This window comes from Ranitomeya variabilis, chromosome 3 (assembly GCF_051348905.1).
Source record: "Ranitomeya variabilis isolate aRanVar5 chromosome 3, aRanVar5.hap1, whole genome shotgun sequence".
In the NCBI taxonomy this organism is placed as follows: Eukaryota; Metazoa; Chordata; class Amphibia; order Anura; family Dendrobatidae; genus Ranitomeya; species Ranitomeya variabilis.
In genome coordinates this window covers 375,865,867-375,881,390 of record NC_135234.1, presented here as the reverse complement: position 1 = coordinate 375,881,390, position 15,524 = coordinate 375,865,867, and the positions used below count along the sequence as shown (strand labels likewise).

Sequence of the window (15,524 nt, the reverse complement as noted above, 5' to 3'; positions counted from 1 at the left end):
CTTCCCTGCGGCAATCTTTTGCTATGTCTCCACAGTGGGTTTCGGTTGTAGGCCTTGGTGCGGCCCAAGTGGCAAACCATTTCTGATCATCGCTTCTCGGCCAAATGGCTCAAGATCAAGCGTAGTGTCTGTTCTTATCTGATACGTCCCCTATTTGGGGACCATATATTAAATGGATTTTTGGAATAGGGAGCTGGAAATGGAGCTTGCTTTGTCACACGGAACCTTCACGTGCTGTCACAATGGGGATGGAGGGTGTGGTTATGCAGATTCGAAACGCGTTGTGCACAGCTTGAACACACGCACACCGCAGAACTGTCATCTACAGAGCTTCCAGAGTTTCTGGAAAATGTCTTCCCTGCGGCAATCTTTTGCTAAGTCTCCACAGTGGGTTTCGGTTGTAGGCCTTGGTGCGGCCCAAGTGGCAAACCATTTCTGATCATCGCTTCTCGGCCAAATGGCTCAAGATCAAGCGTAGAGTCTGTTCTTATCTGATACGTCCCCTATTTGGGGACCATATATTAAATGGATTTTTGGAATAGGATGCTGGAAATGGAGCTTGCTTTGTCGCACGGAACCTTCACGTGCTGTCACAATGGGGATGGAGGGTGTGGTTATGCAGATTCAAAACGCGTTGTGCACAGCTTGAACACACGCACACCGCAGAACTGTCATCTACAGAGCTTCCAGAGTTTCTGGAAAATGTCTTCCCTGCGGCAATCTTTTGCTATGTCTCCACAGTGGGTTTCGGTTGTAGGCCTTGGTGCGGCCCAAATGGCAAACCATTTCTGATCATCGCTTCTCGGCCAAATGGCTCAAGATCAAGCGTAGAGTCTGTTCTTATCTGATACGTCCCCTATTTGGGGACCATATATTAAATGGATTTTTGGAATAGGGAGCTGGCAATGGAGCTTGCTTTGTCGCACGGAACCTTCACGTGCTGTCACAATGGGGATGGAGGGTGTGGTTATGCAGATTCGAAACGCGTTGTATACAGCTTGAACACACGCACACCGCAGAACTGTCATCTACAGAGCTTCCAAAGTTTCTGGAAAATGTCTTCCCTGCGGCAATCTTTTGCTATGTCTCCACAGTGGGTTTCGGTTGTAGGCCTTGGTGCGGCCCAAGTGGCAAACCATTTCTGATCATCGCTTCTCGGCCAAATGGCTCAAGATCAAGCGTAGAGTCTGTTCTTATCTGATACGTCCCCTATTTGGGGACCATATATTAAATGGATTTTTGGAATAGGGAGCTGGAAATGGAGCTTGCTTTGTCGCACGGAACCTTCACGTGCTGTCACAATGGGGATGGAGGGTGTGGTTATGCAGATTCAAAACGCGTTGTGCACAGCTTGAACACACGCACACCGCAGAACTGTCATCTACAGAGCTTCCAGAGTTTCTGGAAAATGTCTTCCCTGCGGCAATCTTTTGCTATGTCTCCACAGTGGGTTTCGGTTGTAGGCCTTGGTGCGGCCCAAGTGGCAAACCATTTCTGATCATCGCTTCTCGGCCAAATGGCTCAAGATCAAGCGTAGTGTCTGTTCTTATCTGATACGTACCCTATTTGGGGACCATATATTAAATAGATTTTTGGAATAGGGAACTGGAAATGGAGCTTGCTTTGTCGCACGGAACCTTCACTTGCTGTCACAATGGGGATGGAGGGTGTGGTTATGCAGATTCAAAACGCGTTGTGCACAGCTTGAACACACGCACACCGCAGAACTGTCATCTACAGAACTTCCAGAGTTTCTGGAAAATGTCTTCCCTGCGGCAATCTTTTGCTATGTCTCCACAGTGGGTTTCGGTTGTAGGCCTTGGTGCGGCCCAAGTGGCACACCATTTCTGATCATCGCTTCTCGGCCAAATGGCTCAAGATCAAGCGTAGTGTCTGTTCTTATCTGATACGTCCCCTATTTGGGGACCATATATTAAATGGATTTTTGGAATAGGGAGCTGGAAATGGAGCTTGCTTTGTCGCACGGAACCTTCACGTGCTGTCACAATGGGGATGGAGGGTGTGGTTATGCAGATTCAAAACGCGTTGTGCACAGCTTGAACACACGCACACCGCAGAACTGTCATCTACAGAGCTTCCAGAGTTTCTGGAAAATGTCTTCCCTGCGGCAATCTTTTGCTATGTCTCCACAGTGGGTTTCAGTTGTAGGCCTTGGGGCGGCCCAAGTGGCAAACCATTTCTGATCATCGCTTCTCGGCCAAATGGCTCAAGATCAAGCGTAGTGTCTGTTCTTCTCGGATACGTCCCCTATTTGGGGACCATATATTAAATGGATTTTTGGAATAGGGAGCTGGAAATGGAGCTTGCTTTGTCACACGGAACCTTCACGTGCTGTCACAATGGGGATGGAGGGTGTGATTATGCAGATTCAAAACGCGTTGTGCACAGCTTGAACACACGCACACCGCAGAACTGTCATCGACAAAGCTTCCAGAGTTTCTGGAAAATGTCTTCCCTGCGGCAATCTTTTGCTATGTCTCCACAGTGGGTTTCGGTTGTAGGCCTTGGTGCGGCCCAAGTGGCAAACCATTTCTGATCATCGTTTCTCGGCCAAATGGCTCAAGATCAAGCGTAGTGTCTGTTCTTATCTGATACGTCCCCTATTTGGGGACCATATATTAAATAGATTTTTGGAATAGGGAGCTGGAAATGGAGCTTGCTTTGTCGCACAGAACCTTCACGTGCTGTCACAATGGGGATGGAGGGTGTGGTTATGCAGATTCAAAATGCGTTGTCCACAGCTTGAACACACGCACACCGCAGAACTGTCATCTACAGAGCTTCCAGGGTTTCTGGAAAATGTCTTCCCTGCGGCAATCTTTTGCTATGTCTCCACAGTGGGTTACGGTTGTAGGCCTTGGTGAGGCCTAAGTGGCAAACCATTTCTGATCATCGCTTCTCGGCCAAATGGCTCAAGATCAAGCGTAGTGTCTGTTCTTATCTGATACGTCCCCTATTTGGGGACCATATATTAAATGGATTTTTGGAATACGGAGCTGGAAATGGAGCTTGCTTCGTCGGACGGAACCTTCACATGCTGTCACAATGGGGATGGAGGGTGTGGTTATGCAGATTCAAAACGCGTTGTGCACAGCTTGAACACACGCACACCGCAGAACTGTCATCGACAGAGCTTCCAGAGTTTCTGGAAAATGTCTTCCCTGCGGCAATCTTTTGCTATGTCTCCACAGTGGGTTTCGGTTGTAGGCCTTGGTGCGGCCCAAGTGGCAAACCATTTCTGATCATCGCTTCTCGGCCAAATGGCTCAAGATCAAGCGCAGTGTCTGTTCTTATCTGATACGTCCCCTATTTGGGGACCATATATTAAATAGATTTTTGGAATAGGGAGTTGGAAATGGAGCTTGCTTTGTCGCACGGAACCTTCACGTGCTGTCACAATGGGGATGGAGGGTGTGGTTATGCAGATTCAAAACGCGTTGTATACAGCTTGAACACACGCACACCGCAGAACTATCATCTACAGAACTTCCAGAGTTTCTGGAAAATGTCTTCCCTGCGGCAATCTTTTGCTATGTCTCCACAGTGGGTTTCGGTTGTAGGCCTTGGTGCGGCCCAAGTGGCAAACCATTTCTGATCATCGCTTCTCGGCCAAATGGCTCAAGATCAAGCGTAGTGTCTGTTCTTATCTGATACGTCCCCTATTTGGGGACCATATATTAAATAGATTTTTGGAATAGGGAGCTGGAAATGGAGCTTGCTTTGTCGCACGGAACCTTCATGTGCTGTCACAATGGGGATGGAGGGTGTGGTTATGCAGATTCAAAACGCGTTGTGCACAGCTTGAACACACGCACACCGCAGAACTGTCATCGACAGAGCTTCCAGAGTTTCTGGAAAATGTCTTCCCTGCGGCAATCTTTTGCTATGTCTCCACAGTGGGTTTCGGTTGTAGGCCTTGGTGCGGCCCAAGTGGCAAACCATTTCTGATCATCGCTTCTTGGCCAAATGGCTCAAGATCAAGCGTAGTGTCTGTTCTTATCTGATATGTCCCCTATTTGGGGACCATATATTAAATAGATTTTTGGAATAGGGAGCTGGAAATGGAGCTTGCTTTGTCGCACGGAACCTTCACGTGCTGTCACAATGGGGATGGAGGGTGTGGTTATGCAGATTCAAAACGCGTTGTGCACAGCTTGAACACACGCACACCGCAGAACTATCATCTACAGAACTTCCAGAGTTTCTGGAAAATGTCTTCCCTGCGGCAATCTTTTGCTATGTCTCCACAGTGGGTTTCGGTTGTAGGCCTTGGTGCGGCCCAAGTGGCAAACCATTTCTGATCATCGCTTCTCGGCCAAATGGCTCAAGATCAAGCGTAGTGTCTGTTCTTATCTGATACGTCCCCTATTTGGGGACCATATATTAAATAGATTTTTGGAATAGGGAGTTGGAAATGGAGCTTGCTTTGTCGCACGGAACCTTCACGTGCTGTCACAATGGGGATGGAGGGTGTGGTTATGCAGATTCAAAACACGTTGTGCACAGCTTGAACACACGCACACCGCAGAACTATCATCTACAGAACTTCCAGAGTTTCTGGAAAATGTCTTCCCTGCGGCAATCTTTTGCTATGTCTCCACAGTGGGTTTCGGTTGTAGGCCTTGGTGTGGACCAAGTGGCAAACCATTTCTGATCATCGCTTCTCGGCCAAATGGCTCAAGATCAAGTGTAGTGTCTGTTCTTATCTGATACGTCCCCTATTTGGGGACCATATATTAAATAGATTTTTGGAATAGGGAGCTGGAAATGGAGCTTGCTTTGTCGCACGGAACCTTCATGTGCTGTCACAATGGGGATGGAGGGTGTGGTTATGCAGATTCAAAACGCGTTGTGCACAGCTTGAACACACGCACACCGCAGAACTGTCATCTACAGAGCTTCCAGAGTTTCTGGAAAATGTCTTCCCTGCGGCAATCTTTTGCTATGTCTCCACAGTGGGTTTCGGTTGTAGGCCTTGGTGTGGCCCAAGTGACAAACCATTTCTGATCATCGCTTCTCGGCCAAATGGCACAAGATCAAGCGTAGTGTCTGTTCTTATCTGATACGTCCCCTATTTGGGGACCATAAATTAAATGGATTTTTGGAATAGGGAGCTGGAAATGGAGCTTGCTTCGTCGCACGGAACCTTCACGTGCTGTCACAATGGGGATGGAGGGTGTGGTTATGCAGATTCAAAACGCGTTGTGCACAGCTTGAACACACGCACACCACAGAACTGTCATCGACAGAGCTTCCAGAGTTTCTGGAAAATGTCTTCCCTGCGGCAATCTTTTGCTATGTCTCCACAGTGGGTTTCGGTTGTAGGCCTTGGTGCGGCCCAAGTGGCAAACCATTTCTGATCATCGCTTCTCGGCCAAATGGCTCAAGATCAAGCGTAGTGTCTGTTCTTATCTGATACGTCCCCTATTTGGGGACCATATATTAAATGGATTTTTGGAATAGGGAGCTGGAAATGGAGCTTGCTTTGTCACACTGAACCTTCACGTGCTGTCACAATGGGGATGGAGGGTGTGGTTATGCAGATTCGAAACGCTTTGTGCACAGCTTGAACACACGCACACCGCAGAACTGTCATCTACAGAGCTTCCAGAGTTTCTGGAAAATGTCTTCCCTGCGGCAATCTTTTGCTAAGTCTCCACAGTGGGTTTCGGTTGTAGGCCTTGGTGCGGCCCAAGTGGCAAACCATTTCTGATCATCGCTTCTCGGCCAAATGGCTCAAGATCAAGCGTAGAGTCTGTTCTTATCTGATACGTCCCCTATTTGGGGACCATATATTAAATGGATTTTTGGAATAGGATGCTGGAAATGGAGCTTGCTTTGTCGCACGGAACCTTCACGTGCTGTCACAATGGGGATGGAGGGTGTGGTTATGCAGATTCAAAACGCGTTGTGCACAGCTTGAACACACGCACACCGCAGAACTGTCATCTACAGAGCTTCCAGAGTTTCTGGAAAATGTCTTCCCTGCGGCAATCTTTTGCTATGTCTCCACAGTGGGTTTCGGTTGTAGGCCTTGGTGCGGCCCAAATGGCAAACCATTTCTGATCATCGCTTCTCGGCCAAATGGCTCAAGATCAAGCGTAGAGTCTGTTCTTATCTGATACGTCCCCTATTTGGGGACCATATATTAAATGGATTTTTGGAATAGGGAGCTGGCAATGGAGCTTGCTTTGTCGCACAGAACCTTCACGTGCTGTCACAATGGGGATGGAGGGTGTGGTTATGCAGATTCAAAACGCGTTGTGCACAGCTTGAACACATGCACACCGCAGAACTGTCATCTACAGAGCTTCCAGAGTTTCTGGAAAATGTCTTCCCTGCGGCAATCTTTTGCTATGTCTCCACAGTGGGTTTCGGTTGTAGGCCTTGGTGCGGCCCAATTGGCAAACCATTTCTGATCATCGCTTCTCGGCCAAATGGCTCAAGATCAAGCGTAGTGTCTGTTCTTATCTGATACGTCCCCTATTTGGGGACCATATATTAAATAGATTTTTGGAATAGGGAGTTGGAAATGGAGCTTGCTTTGTCGCACGGAACCTTCACGTGCTGTCACAATGGGGATGGAGGGTGTGGTTATGCAGATTCAAAACGCGTTGTGCACAGCTTGAACACACGCACACCGCAGAACTATCATCTACAGAACTTCCAGAGTTTCTGGAAAATGTCTTCCCTGCGGCAATCTTTTGCTATGTCTCCACAGTGGGTTTCGGTTGTAGGCCTTGGTGCGGCCCAAGTGGCAAACCATTTCTGATCATCGCTTCTCGGCCAAATGGCTCAAGATCAAGCGTAGTGTCTGTTCTTATCTGATACGTCCCCTATTTGGGGACCATATATTAAATAGATTTTTGGAATAGGGAGCTGGAAATGGAGCTTGCTTTGTCGCACGGAACCTTCATGTGCTGTCACAATGGGGATGGAGGGTGTGGTTATGCAGATTCAAAACGCGTTGTGCACAGCTTGAACACACGCACACCGCAGAACTGTCATCGACAGAGCTTCCAGAGTTTCTGGAAAATGTCTTCCCTGCGGCAATCTTTTGCTATGTCTCCACAGTGGGTTTCGGTTGTAGGCCTTGGTGCGGCCCAAGTGGCAAACCATTTCTGATCATCGCTTCTTGGCCAAATGGCTCAAGATCAAGCGTAGTGTCTGCTCTTATCTGATATGTCCCCTATTTGGGGACCATATATTAAATAGATTTTTGGAATAGGGAGCTGGAAATGGAGCTTGCTTTGTCGCACGGAACCTTCACGTGCTGTCACAATGGGGATGGAGGGTGTGGTTATGCAGATTCAAAACGCGTTGTGCACAGCTTGAACACACGCACACCGCAGAACTATCATCTACAGAACTTCCAGAGTTTCTGGAAAATGTCTTCCCTGCGGCAATCTTTTGCTATGTCTCCACAGTGGGTTTCGGTTGTAGGCCTTGGTGCGGCCCAAGTGGCAAACCATTTCTGATCATCGCTTCTCGGCCAAATGGCTCAAGATCAAGCGTAGTGTCTGTTCTTATCTGATACGTCCCCTATTTGGGGACCATATATTAAATAGATTTTTGGAATAGGGAGTTGGAAATGGAGCTTGCTTTGTCGCACGGAACCTTCACGTGCTGTCACAATGGGGATGGAGGGTGTGGTTATGCAGATTCAAAACGCGTTGTGCACAGCTTGAACACACGCACACCGCAGAACTATCATCTACAGAACTTCCAGAGTTTCTGGAAAATGTCTTCCCTGCGGCAATCTTTTGCTATGTCTCCACAGTGGGTTTCGGTTGTAGGCCTTGGTGCGGCCCAAGTGGCAAACCATTTCTGATCATCGCTTCTCGGCCAAATGGCTCAAGATCAAGCGTAGTGTCTGTTCTTATCTGATACGTCCCCTATTTGGGGACCATATATTAAATAGATTTTTGGAATAGGGAGCTGGAAATGGAGCTTGCTTTGTCGCACGGAACCTTCATGTGCTGTCACAATGGGGATGGAGGGTGTGGTTATGCAGATTCAAAACGCGTTGTGCACAGCTTGAACACACGCACACCGCAGAACTGTCATCGACAGAGCTTCCAGAGTTTCTGGAAAATGTCTTCCCTGCAGCAATCTTTTGCTATGTCTCCACAGTGGGTTTCGGTTTTAGGCCTTGGTGCGGCCCAAGTGGCAACCCATTTCTGATCATCGCTTCTCGGCCAAATGGCTCAAGTTTAAGCGTAGTGTCTGTTCTTATCTGATACGTCCCCTATTTGGGGACCATATATTAAATGGATTTTTGGAATAGGGAGCTGGAAATGGAGCTTGCTTTGTCACACGGAACCTTCACGTGCTGTCACAATGGGGATGGAGGGTGTGGTTATGCAGATTCAAAACGCGTTGTGCACAGCTTGAACACACGCACACCGCAGAACTGTCATCTACAGAGCTTCCAGAGTTTTTGGAAAATGTCTTCCCTGCGGCAATCTTTTGCTATGTCTCCACAGTGGGTTTCGGTTGTAGGCCTTGGTGCGGCCCAAGTGGCAAACCATTTCTGATCATCGCTTCTCGGCCAAATGGCTCAAGATCAAGTGTAGTGTCTGTTCTTATCTGATACGTCCCCTATTTGGGGACCATATATTAAATAGATTTTTGGAATAGGGAGCTGGAAATGGAGCTTGCTTTGTCGCACGGAACCTTCACGTGCTGTCACAATGGGGATGGAGGGTGTGGTTATGCAGATTCAAAACGCGTTGTGCACAGCTTGAACACACGCACACCGCAGAACTGTCATCTACAGAGCTTCCAGAGTTTCTGGAAAATGTCTTCCCTGCGGCAATCTTTTGCTATGTCTCCACAGTGGGTTTCGGTTGTAGGCCTTGGTGTGGCCCAAGTGGCAAACCATTTCTGATCATCGCTTCTCGGCCAAATGGCTCAAGATCAAGCGTAGTGTCTGTTCTTATCTGATACGTCCCCTATTTGGGGACCATATATTAAATGGATTTTTGGAATAGGGAGCTGGAAATGGAGCTTGCTTCGTCGCACGGAACCTTCACGTGCTGTCACAATGGGGATGGAGGGTGTGGTTATGCAGATTCAAAACGCGTTGTGCACAGCTTGAACACACGCACACCACAGAACTGTCATCGACAGAGCTTCCAGAGTTTCTGGAAAATGTCTTCCCTGCGGCAATCTTTTGCTATGTCTCCACAGTGGGTTTCGGTTGTAGGCCTTGGTGCGGCCCAAGTGGCAAACCATTTCTGATCATCGCTTCTCGGCCAAATGGCTCAAGATCAAGCGTAGTGTCTGTTCTTATCTGATACGTCCCCTATTTGGGGACCATATATTAAATGGATTTTTGGAATAGGGAGCTGGAAATGGAGCTTGCTTTGTCACACTGAACCTTCACGTGCTGTCACAATGGGGATGGAGGGTGTGGTTATGCAGATTCGAAACGCTTTGTGCACAGCTTGAACACACGCACACCGCAGAACTGTCATCTACAGAGCTTCCAGAGTTTCTGGAAAATGTCTTCCCTGCGGCAATCTTTTGCTAAGTCTCCACAGTGGGTTTCGGTTGTAGGCCTTGGTGCGGCCCAAGTGGCAAACCATTTCTGATCATCGCTTCTCGGCCAAATGGCTCAAGATCAAGCGTAGAGTCTGTTCTTATCTGATACGTCCCCTATTTGGGGACCATATATTAAATGGATTTTTGGAATAGGATGCTGGAAATGGAGCTTGCTTTGTCGCACGGAACCTTCACGTGCTGTCACAATGGGGATGGAGGGTGTGGTTATGCAGATTCAAAACGCGTTGTGCACAGCTTGAACACACGCACACCGCAGAACTGTCATCTACAGAGCTTCCAGAGTTTCTGGAAAATGTCTTCCCTGCGGCAATCTTTTGCTATGTCTCCACAGTGGGTTTCGGTTGTAGGCCTTGGTGCGGCCCAAATGGCAAACCATTTCTGATCATCGCTTCTCGGCCAAATGGCTCAAGATCAAGCGTAGAGTCTGTTCTTATCTGATACGTCCCCTATTTGGGGACCATATATTAAATGGATTTTTGGAATAGGGAGCTGGCAATGGAGCTTGCTTTGTCGCACGGAACCTTCACGTGCTGTCACAATGGGGATGGAGGGTGTGGTTATGCAGATTCAAAACGCGTTGTGCACAGCTTGAACACATGCACACCGCAGAACTGTCATCTACAGAGCTTCCAGAGTTTCTGGAAAATGTCTTCCCTGCGGCAATCTTTTGCTATGTCTCCACAGTGGGTTTCGGTTGTAGGCCTTGGTGCGGCCCAATTGGCAAACCATTTCTGATCATCGCTTCTCGGCCAAATGGCTCAAGATCAAGCGTAGTGTCTGTTCTTATCTGATACGTCCCCTATTTGGGGACCATATATTAAATAGATTTTTGGAATAGGGAGTTGGAAATGGAGCTTGCTTTGTCGCACGGAACCTTCACGTGCTGTCACAATGGGGATGGAGGGTGTGGTTATGCAGATTCAAAACGTGTTGTGCACAGCTTGAACACACGCACACCGCAGAACTATCATCTACAGAACTTCCAGAGTTTCTGGAAAATGTCTTCCCTGCGGCAATCTTTTGCTATGTCTCCACAGTGGGTTTCGGTTGTAGGCCTTGGTGCGGCCCAAGTGGCAAACCATTTCTGATCATCGCTTCTCGGCCAAATGGCTCAAGATCAAGCGTAGTGTCTGTTCTTATCTGATACGTCCCCTATTTGGGGACCATATATTAAATAGATTTTTGGAATAGGGAGCTGGAAATGGAGCTTGCTTTGTCGCACGGAACCTTCATGTGCTGTCACAATGGGGATGGAGGGTGTGGTTATGCAGATTCAAAACGCGTTGTGCACAGCTTGAACACACGCACACCGCAGAACTGTCATCGACAGAGCTTCCAGAGTTTCTGGAAAATGTCTTCCCTGCGGCAATCTTTTGCTATGTCTCCACAGTGGGTTTCGGTTGTAGGCCTTGGTGCGGCCCAAGTGGCAAACCATTTCTGATCATCGCTTCTTGGCCAAATGGCTCAAGATCAAGCGTAGTGTCTGCTCTTATCTGATATGTCCCCTATTTGGGGACCATATATTAAATAGATTTTTGGAATAGGGAGCTGGAAATGGAGCTTGCTTTGTCGCACGGAACCTTCACGTGCTGTCACAATGGGGATGGAGGGTGTGGTTATGCAGATTCAAAACGCGTTGTGCACAGCTTGAACACACGCACACCGCAGAACTATCATTTACAGAACTTCCAGAGTTTCTGGAAAATGTCTTCCCTGCGGCAATCTTTTGCTATGTCTCCACAGTGGGTTTCGGTTGTAGGCCTTGGTGCGGCCCAAGTGGCAAACCATTTCTGATCATCGCTTCTCGGCCAAATGGCTCAAGATCAAGCGTAGTGTCTGTTCTTATCTGATACGTCCCCTATTTGGGGACCATATATTAAATAGATTTTTGGAATAGGGAGTTGGAAATGGAGCTTGCTTTGTCGCACGGAACCTTCACGTGCTGTCACAATGGGGATGGAGGGTGTGGTTATGCAGATTCAAAACGCGTTGTGCACAGCTTGAACACACGCACACCGCAGAACTATCATCTACAGAACTTCCAGAGTTTCTGGAAAATGTCTTCCCTGCGGCAATCTTTTGCTATGTCTCCACAGTGGGTTTCGGTTGTAGGCCTTGGTGCGGCCCAAGTGGCAAACCATTTCTGATCATCGCTTCTCGGCCAAATGGCTCAAGATCAAGCGTAGTGTCTGTTCTTATCTGATACGTCCCCTATTTGGGGACCATATATTAAATAGATTTTTGGAATAGGGAGCTGGAAATGGAGCTTGCTTTGTCGCACGGAACCTTCATGTGCTGTCACAATGGGGATGGAGGGTGTGGTTATGCAGATTCAAAACGCGTTGTGCACAGCTTGAACACACGCACACCGCAGAACTGTCATCGACAGAGCTTCCAGAGTTTCTGGAAAATGTCTTCCCTGCAGCAATCTTTTGCTATGTCTCCACAGTGGGTTTCGGTTTTAGGCCTTGGTGCGGCCCAAGTGGCAACCCATTTCTGATCATCGCTTCTCGGCCAAATGGCTCAAGTTTAAGCGTAGTGTCTGTTCTTATCTGATACGTCCCCTATTTGGGGACCATATATTAAATGGATTTTTGGAATAGGGAGCTGGAAATGGAGCTTGCTTTGTCACACGGAACCTTCACGTGCTGTCACAATGGGGATGGAGGGTGTGGTTATGCAGATTCAAAACGCGTTGTGCACAGCTTGAACACACGCACACCGCAGAACTGTCATCTACAGAGCTTCCAGAGTTTTTGGAAAATGTCTTCCCTGCGGCAATCTTTTGCTATGTCTCCACAGTGGGTTTCGGTTGTAGGCCTTGGTGCGGCCCAAGTGGCAAACCATTTCTGATCATCGCTTCTCGGCCAAATGGCTCAAGATCAAGTGTAGTGTCTGTTCTTATCTGATACGTCCCCTATTTGGGGACCATATATTAAATAGATTTTTGGAATAGGGAGCTGGAAATGGAGCTTGCTTTGTCGCACGGAACCTTCACGTGCTGTCACAATGGGGATGGAGGGTGTGGTTATGCAGATTCAAAACGCGTTGTGCACAGCTTGAACACACGCAAACCGCAGAACTGTCATCTACAGAGCTTCCAGAGTTTCTGGAAAATGTCTTCCCTGCGGCAATCTTTTGCTATGTCTCCACAGTGGGTTTCGGTTGTAGGCCTTGGTGTGGCCCAAGTGGCAAACCATTTCTGATCATCGCTTCTCGGCCAAATGGCTCAAGATCAAGCGTAGTGTCTGTTCTTATCTGATACGTCCCCTATTTGGGGACCATATATTAAATGGATTTTTGGAATAGGGAGCTGGAAATGGAGCTTGCTTTGTCGCACGGAACCTTCACGTGCTGTCACAATGGGGATGGAGAGTGTGGTTATGCAGATTCAAAACGCGTTGTGCACAGCTTGAACACACGCACACCACAGAACTGTCATCGACAGAGCTTCCAGAGTTTCTGGAAAATGTCTTCCCTGCGGCAATCTTTTGCTATGTCTCCACAGTGGGTTTCGGTTGTAGGCCTTGGTGCGGCCCAAGTGGCAAACCATTTCTGATCATCGCTTCTCGGCCAAATGGCTCAAGATCAAGCGTAGTGTCTGTTCTTATCTGATACGTCCCCTATTTGGGGACCATATAATAAATGGATTTTTGGAATAGGGAGCTGGAAATGGAGCTTGCTTTGTCACACGGAACCTTCACGTGCTGTCACAATGGGGATGGAGGGTGTGGTTATGCAGATTCGAAACGCGTTGTGCACAGCTTGAACACACGCACACCGCAGAACTGTCATCTACAGAGCTTCCAGAGTTTCTGGAAAATGTCTTCCCTGCGGCAATCTTTTGCTAAGTCTCCACAGTGGGTTTCGGTTGTAGGCCTTGGTGCGGCCCAAGTGGCAAACCATTTCTGATCATCGCTTCTCGGCCAAATGGCTCAAGATCAAGCGTAGAGTCTGTTCTTATCTGATACGTCCCCTATTTGGGGACCATATATTAAATGGATTTTTGGAATAGGATGCTGGAAATGGAGCTTGCTTTGTCGCACGGAACCTTCACGTGCTGTCACAATGGGGATGGAGGGTGTGGTTATGCAGATTCAAAACGCGTTGTGCACAGCTTGAACACACGCACACCGCAGAACTGTCATCTACAGAGCTTCCAGAGTTTCTGGAAAATGTCTTCCCTGCGGCAATCTTTTGCTATGTCTCCACAGTGGGTTTCGGTTGTAGGCCTTGGTGCGGCCCAAATGGCAAACCATTTCTGATCATCGCTTCTCGGCCAAATGGCTCAAGATCAAGCGTAGAGTCTGTTCTTATCTGATACGTCCCCTATTTGGGGACCATATATTAAATGGATTTTTGGAATAGGGAGCTGGCAATGGAGCTTGCTTTGTCGCACGGAACCTTCACGTGCTGTCACAATGGGGATGGAGGGTGTGGTTATGCAGATTCGAAACGCGTTGTATACAGCTTGAACACACGCACACCGCAGAACTGTCATCTACAGAGCTTCCAAAGTTTCTGGAAAATGTCTTCCCTGCGGCAATCTTTTGCTATGTCTCCACAGTGGGTTTCGGTTGTAGGCCTTGGTGCGGCCCAAGTGGCAAACCATTTCTGATCATCGCTTCTCGGCCAAATGGCTCAAGATCAAGCGTAGAGTCTGTTCTTATCTGATACGTCCCCTATTTGGGGACCATATATTAAATGGATTTTTGGAATAGGGAGCTGGAAATGGAGCTTGCTTTGTCGCACGGAACCTTCACGTGCTGTCACAATGGGGATGGAGGGTGTGGTTATGCAGATTCAAAACGCGTTGTGCACAGCTTGAACACACGCACACCGCAGAACTGTCATCTACAGAGCTTCCAGAGTTTCTGGAAAATGTCTTCCCTGCGGCAATCTTTTGCTATGTCTCCACAGTGGGTTTCGGTTGTAGGCCTTGGTGCGGCCCAAGTGGCAAACCATTTCTCATCATCGCTTCTTGGCCAAATGGCTCAAGATCAAGCGTAGTGTCTGTTCTTATCTGATACGTACCCTATTTGGGGACCATATATTAAATAGATTTTTGGAATAGGGAACTGGAAATGGAGCTTGCTTTGTCGCACGGAACCTTCACTTGCTGTCACAATGGGGATGGAGGGTGTGGTTATGCAGATTCAAAACGTGTTGTGCACAGCTTGAACACACGCACACCGCAGAACTGTCATCTACAGAACTTCCAGAGTTTCTGGAAAATGTCTTCCCTGCGGCAATCTTTTGCTATGTCTCCACAGTGGGTTTCGGTTGTAGGCCTTGGTGCGGCCCAAGTGGCACACCATTTCTGATCATCGCTTCTCGGCCAAATGGCTCAAGATCAAGCGTAGTGTCTGTTCTTATCTGATACGTCCCCTATTTGGGGACCATATATTAAATGGATTTTTGGAATAGGGAGCTGGAAATGGAGCTTGCTTTGTCGCACGGAACCTTCACGTGCTGTCACAATGGGGATGGAGGGTGTGGTTATGCAGATTCAAAACGCGTTGTGCACAGCTTGAACACACGCACACCGCAGAACTGTCATCTACAGAGCTTCCAGAGTTTCTGGAAAATGTCTTCCCTGCGGCAATCTTTTGCTATGTCTCCAGAGTGGGTTTCAGTTGTAGGCCTTGGGGCGGCCCAAGTGGCAAACCATTTCTGATCATCGCTTCTCGGCCAAATGGCTCAAGATCAAGTGTAGTGTCTGTTCTTATCTGATACGTCCCCTATTTGGGGACCATATATTAAATAGATTTTTGGAATAGGGAGCTGGAAATGGAGCTTGCTTTGTCGCACGGAACCTTCACGTGCTGTCACAATGGGGATGGAGGGTGTGGTTATGCAGATTCAAAACGCGTTGTGCACAGCTTGAACACACGCACACCGCAGAACTGTCATCTACAGAGCTTCCAGAGTTTCTG

At 48.1% G+C, this 15,524-nt stretch overlaps 44 pseudogenes; all 44 read left to right on the top strand.

The window, feature by feature from the left end:
• Window positions 1-88: 88 nt before the first annotated feature.
• Window positions 89-264, top strand: LOC143760963 (U2 spliceosomal RNA; annotated as a pseudogene).
• Window positions 265-441: 177 nt separating this feature from the next.
• LOC143761830 (U2 spliceosomal RNA) lies at window positions 442-617 on the top strand (annotated as a pseudogene).
• Window positions 618-794: 177 nt separating this feature from the next.
• On the top strand, window positions 795-970 carry LOC143762103 (U2 spliceosomal RNA; annotated as a pseudogene).
• A 177-nt stretch (window positions 971-1,147) lies between these two features.
• On the top strand, window positions 1,148-1,323 carry LOC143761572 (U2 spliceosomal RNA; annotated as a pseudogene).
• A 177-nt stretch (window positions 1,324-1,500) lies between these two features.
• Window positions 1,501-1,677, top strand: LOC143762239 (U2 spliceosomal RNA; annotated as a pseudogene).
• A 176-nt stretch (window positions 1,678-1,853) lies between these two features.
• Window positions 1,854-2,029, top strand: LOC143759984 (U2 spliceosomal RNA; annotated as a pseudogene).
• A 177-nt stretch (window positions 2,030-2,206) lies between these two features.
• On the top strand, window positions 2,207-2,385 carry LOC143762644 (U2 spliceosomal RNA; annotated as a pseudogene).
• Window positions 2,386-2,559: 174 nt separating this feature from the next.
• On the top strand, window positions 2,560-2,735 carry LOC143760576 (U2 spliceosomal RNA; annotated as a pseudogene).
• Window positions 2,736-2,912: 177 nt separating this feature from the next.
• LOC143759441 (U2 spliceosomal RNA) lies at window positions 2,913-3,090 on the top strand (annotated as a pseudogene).
• A 175-nt stretch (window positions 3,091-3,265) lies between these two features.
• On the top strand, window positions 3,266-3,441 carry LOC143762350 (U2 spliceosomal RNA; annotated as a pseudogene).
• Window positions 3,442-3,618: 177 nt separating this feature from the next.
• On the top strand, window positions 3,619-3,794 carry LOC143818875 (U2 spliceosomal RNA; annotated as a pseudogene).
• A 177-nt stretch (window positions 3,795-3,971) lies between these two features.
• LOC143759430 (U2 spliceosomal RNA) lies at window positions 3,972-4,147 on the top strand (annotated as a pseudogene).
• A 177-nt stretch (window positions 4,148-4,324) lies between these two features.
• Window positions 4,325-4,500, top strand: LOC143760315 (U2 spliceosomal RNA; annotated as a pseudogene).
• Window positions 4,501-4,677: 177 nt separating this feature from the next.
• LOC143759830 (U2 spliceosomal RNA) lies at window positions 4,678-4,853 on the top strand (annotated as a pseudogene).
• Window positions 4,854-5,030: 177 nt separating this feature from the next.
• LOC143761519 (U2 spliceosomal RNA) lies at window positions 5,031-5,206 on the top strand (annotated as a pseudogene).
• Window positions 5,207-5,383: 177 nt separating this feature from the next.
• LOC143762527 (U2 spliceosomal RNA) lies at window positions 5,384-5,559 on the top strand (annotated as a pseudogene).
• Window positions 5,560-5,736: 177 nt separating this feature from the next.
• On the top strand, window positions 5,737-5,912 carry LOC143761829 (U2 spliceosomal RNA; annotated as a pseudogene).
• Window positions 5,913-6,089: 177 nt separating this feature from the next.
• LOC143761726 (U2 spliceosomal RNA) lies at window positions 6,090-6,265 on the top strand (annotated as a pseudogene).
• A 177-nt stretch (window positions 6,266-6,442) lies between these two features.
• Window positions 6,443-6,618, top strand: LOC143760314 (U2 spliceosomal RNA; annotated as a pseudogene).
• A 177-nt stretch (window positions 6,619-6,795) lies between these two features.
• LOC143818874 (U2 spliceosomal RNA) lies at window positions 6,796-6,971 on the top strand (annotated as a pseudogene).
• Window positions 6,972-7,148: 177 nt separating this feature from the next.
• Window positions 7,149-7,324, top strand: LOC143761976 (U2 spliceosomal RNA; annotated as a pseudogene).
• Window positions 7,325-7,501: 177 nt separating this feature from the next.
• On the top strand, window positions 7,502-7,677 carry LOC143760313 (U2 spliceosomal RNA; annotated as a pseudogene).
• Window positions 7,678-7,854: 177 nt separating this feature from the next.
• Window positions 7,855-8,030, top strand: LOC143818873 (U2 spliceosomal RNA; annotated as a pseudogene).
• Window positions 8,031-8,207: 177 nt separating this feature from the next.
• Window positions 8,208-8,383, top strand: LOC143763101 (U2 spliceosomal RNA; annotated as a pseudogene).
• A 177-nt stretch (window positions 8,384-8,560) lies between these two features.
• On the top strand, window positions 8,561-8,736 carry LOC143761113 (U2 spliceosomal RNA; annotated as a pseudogene).
• A 177-nt stretch (window positions 8,737-8,913) lies between these two features.
• Window positions 8,914-9,089, top strand: LOC143763838 (U2 spliceosomal RNA; annotated as a pseudogene).
• Window positions 9,090-9,266: 177 nt separating this feature from the next.
• Window positions 9,267-9,442, top strand: LOC143762516 (U2 spliceosomal RNA; annotated as a pseudogene).
• Window positions 9,443-9,619: 177 nt separating this feature from the next.
• LOC143761828 (U2 spliceosomal RNA) lies at window positions 9,620-9,795 on the top strand (annotated as a pseudogene).
• A 177-nt stretch (window positions 9,796-9,972) lies between these two features.
• On the top strand, window positions 9,973-10,148 carry LOC143762101 (U2 spliceosomal RNA; annotated as a pseudogene).
• Window positions 10,149-10,325: 177 nt separating this feature from the next.
• Window positions 10,326-10,501, top strand: LOC143760267 (U2 spliceosomal RNA; annotated as a pseudogene).
• A 177-nt stretch (window positions 10,502-10,678) lies between these two features.
• Window positions 10,679-10,854, top strand: LOC143818871 (U2 spliceosomal RNA; annotated as a pseudogene).
• A 177-nt stretch (window positions 10,855-11,031) lies between these two features.
• Window positions 11,032-11,207, top strand: LOC143761975 (U2 spliceosomal RNA; annotated as a pseudogene).
• A 177-nt stretch (window positions 11,208-11,384) lies between these two features.
• On the top strand, window positions 11,385-11,560 carry LOC143760312 (U2 spliceosomal RNA; annotated as a pseudogene).
• A 177-nt stretch (window positions 11,561-11,737) lies between these two features.
• Window positions 11,738-11,913, top strand: LOC143818870 (U2 spliceosomal RNA; annotated as a pseudogene).
• A 177-nt stretch (window positions 11,914-12,090) lies between these two features.
• LOC143763100 (U2 spliceosomal RNA) lies at window positions 12,091-12,266 on the top strand (annotated as a pseudogene).
• A 177-nt stretch (window positions 12,267-12,443) lies between these two features.
• Window positions 12,444-12,619, top strand: LOC143761102 (U2 spliceosomal RNA; annotated as a pseudogene).
• Window positions 12,620-12,796: 177 nt separating this feature from the next.
• On the top strand, window positions 12,797-12,974 carry LOC143818956 (U2 spliceosomal RNA; annotated as a pseudogene).
• A 175-nt stretch (window positions 12,975-13,149) lies between these two features.
• On the top strand, window positions 13,150-13,325 carry LOC143762376 (U2 spliceosomal RNA; annotated as a pseudogene).
• A 177-nt stretch (window positions 13,326-13,502) lies between these two features.
• Window positions 13,503-13,678, top strand: LOC143761827 (U2 spliceosomal RNA; annotated as a pseudogene).
• Window positions 13,679-13,855: 177 nt separating this feature from the next.
• On the top strand, window positions 13,856-14,031 carry LOC143762100 (U2 spliceosomal RNA; annotated as a pseudogene).
• Window positions 14,032-14,208: 177 nt separating this feature from the next.
• LOC143761571 (U2 spliceosomal RNA) lies at window positions 14,209-14,384 on the top strand (annotated as a pseudogene).
• Window positions 14,385-14,561: 177 nt separating this feature from the next.
• Window positions 14,562-14,738, top strand: LOC143762333 (U2 spliceosomal RNA; annotated as a pseudogene).
• Window positions 14,739-14,914: 176 nt separating this feature from the next.
• LOC143759983 (U2 spliceosomal RNA) lies at window positions 14,915-15,090 on the top strand (annotated as a pseudogene).
• Window positions 15,091-15,267: 177 nt separating this feature from the next.
• LOC143761091 (U2 spliceosomal RNA) lies at window positions 15,268-15,443 on the top strand (annotated as a pseudogene).
• Window positions 15,444-15,524: the final 81 nt, after the last annotated feature.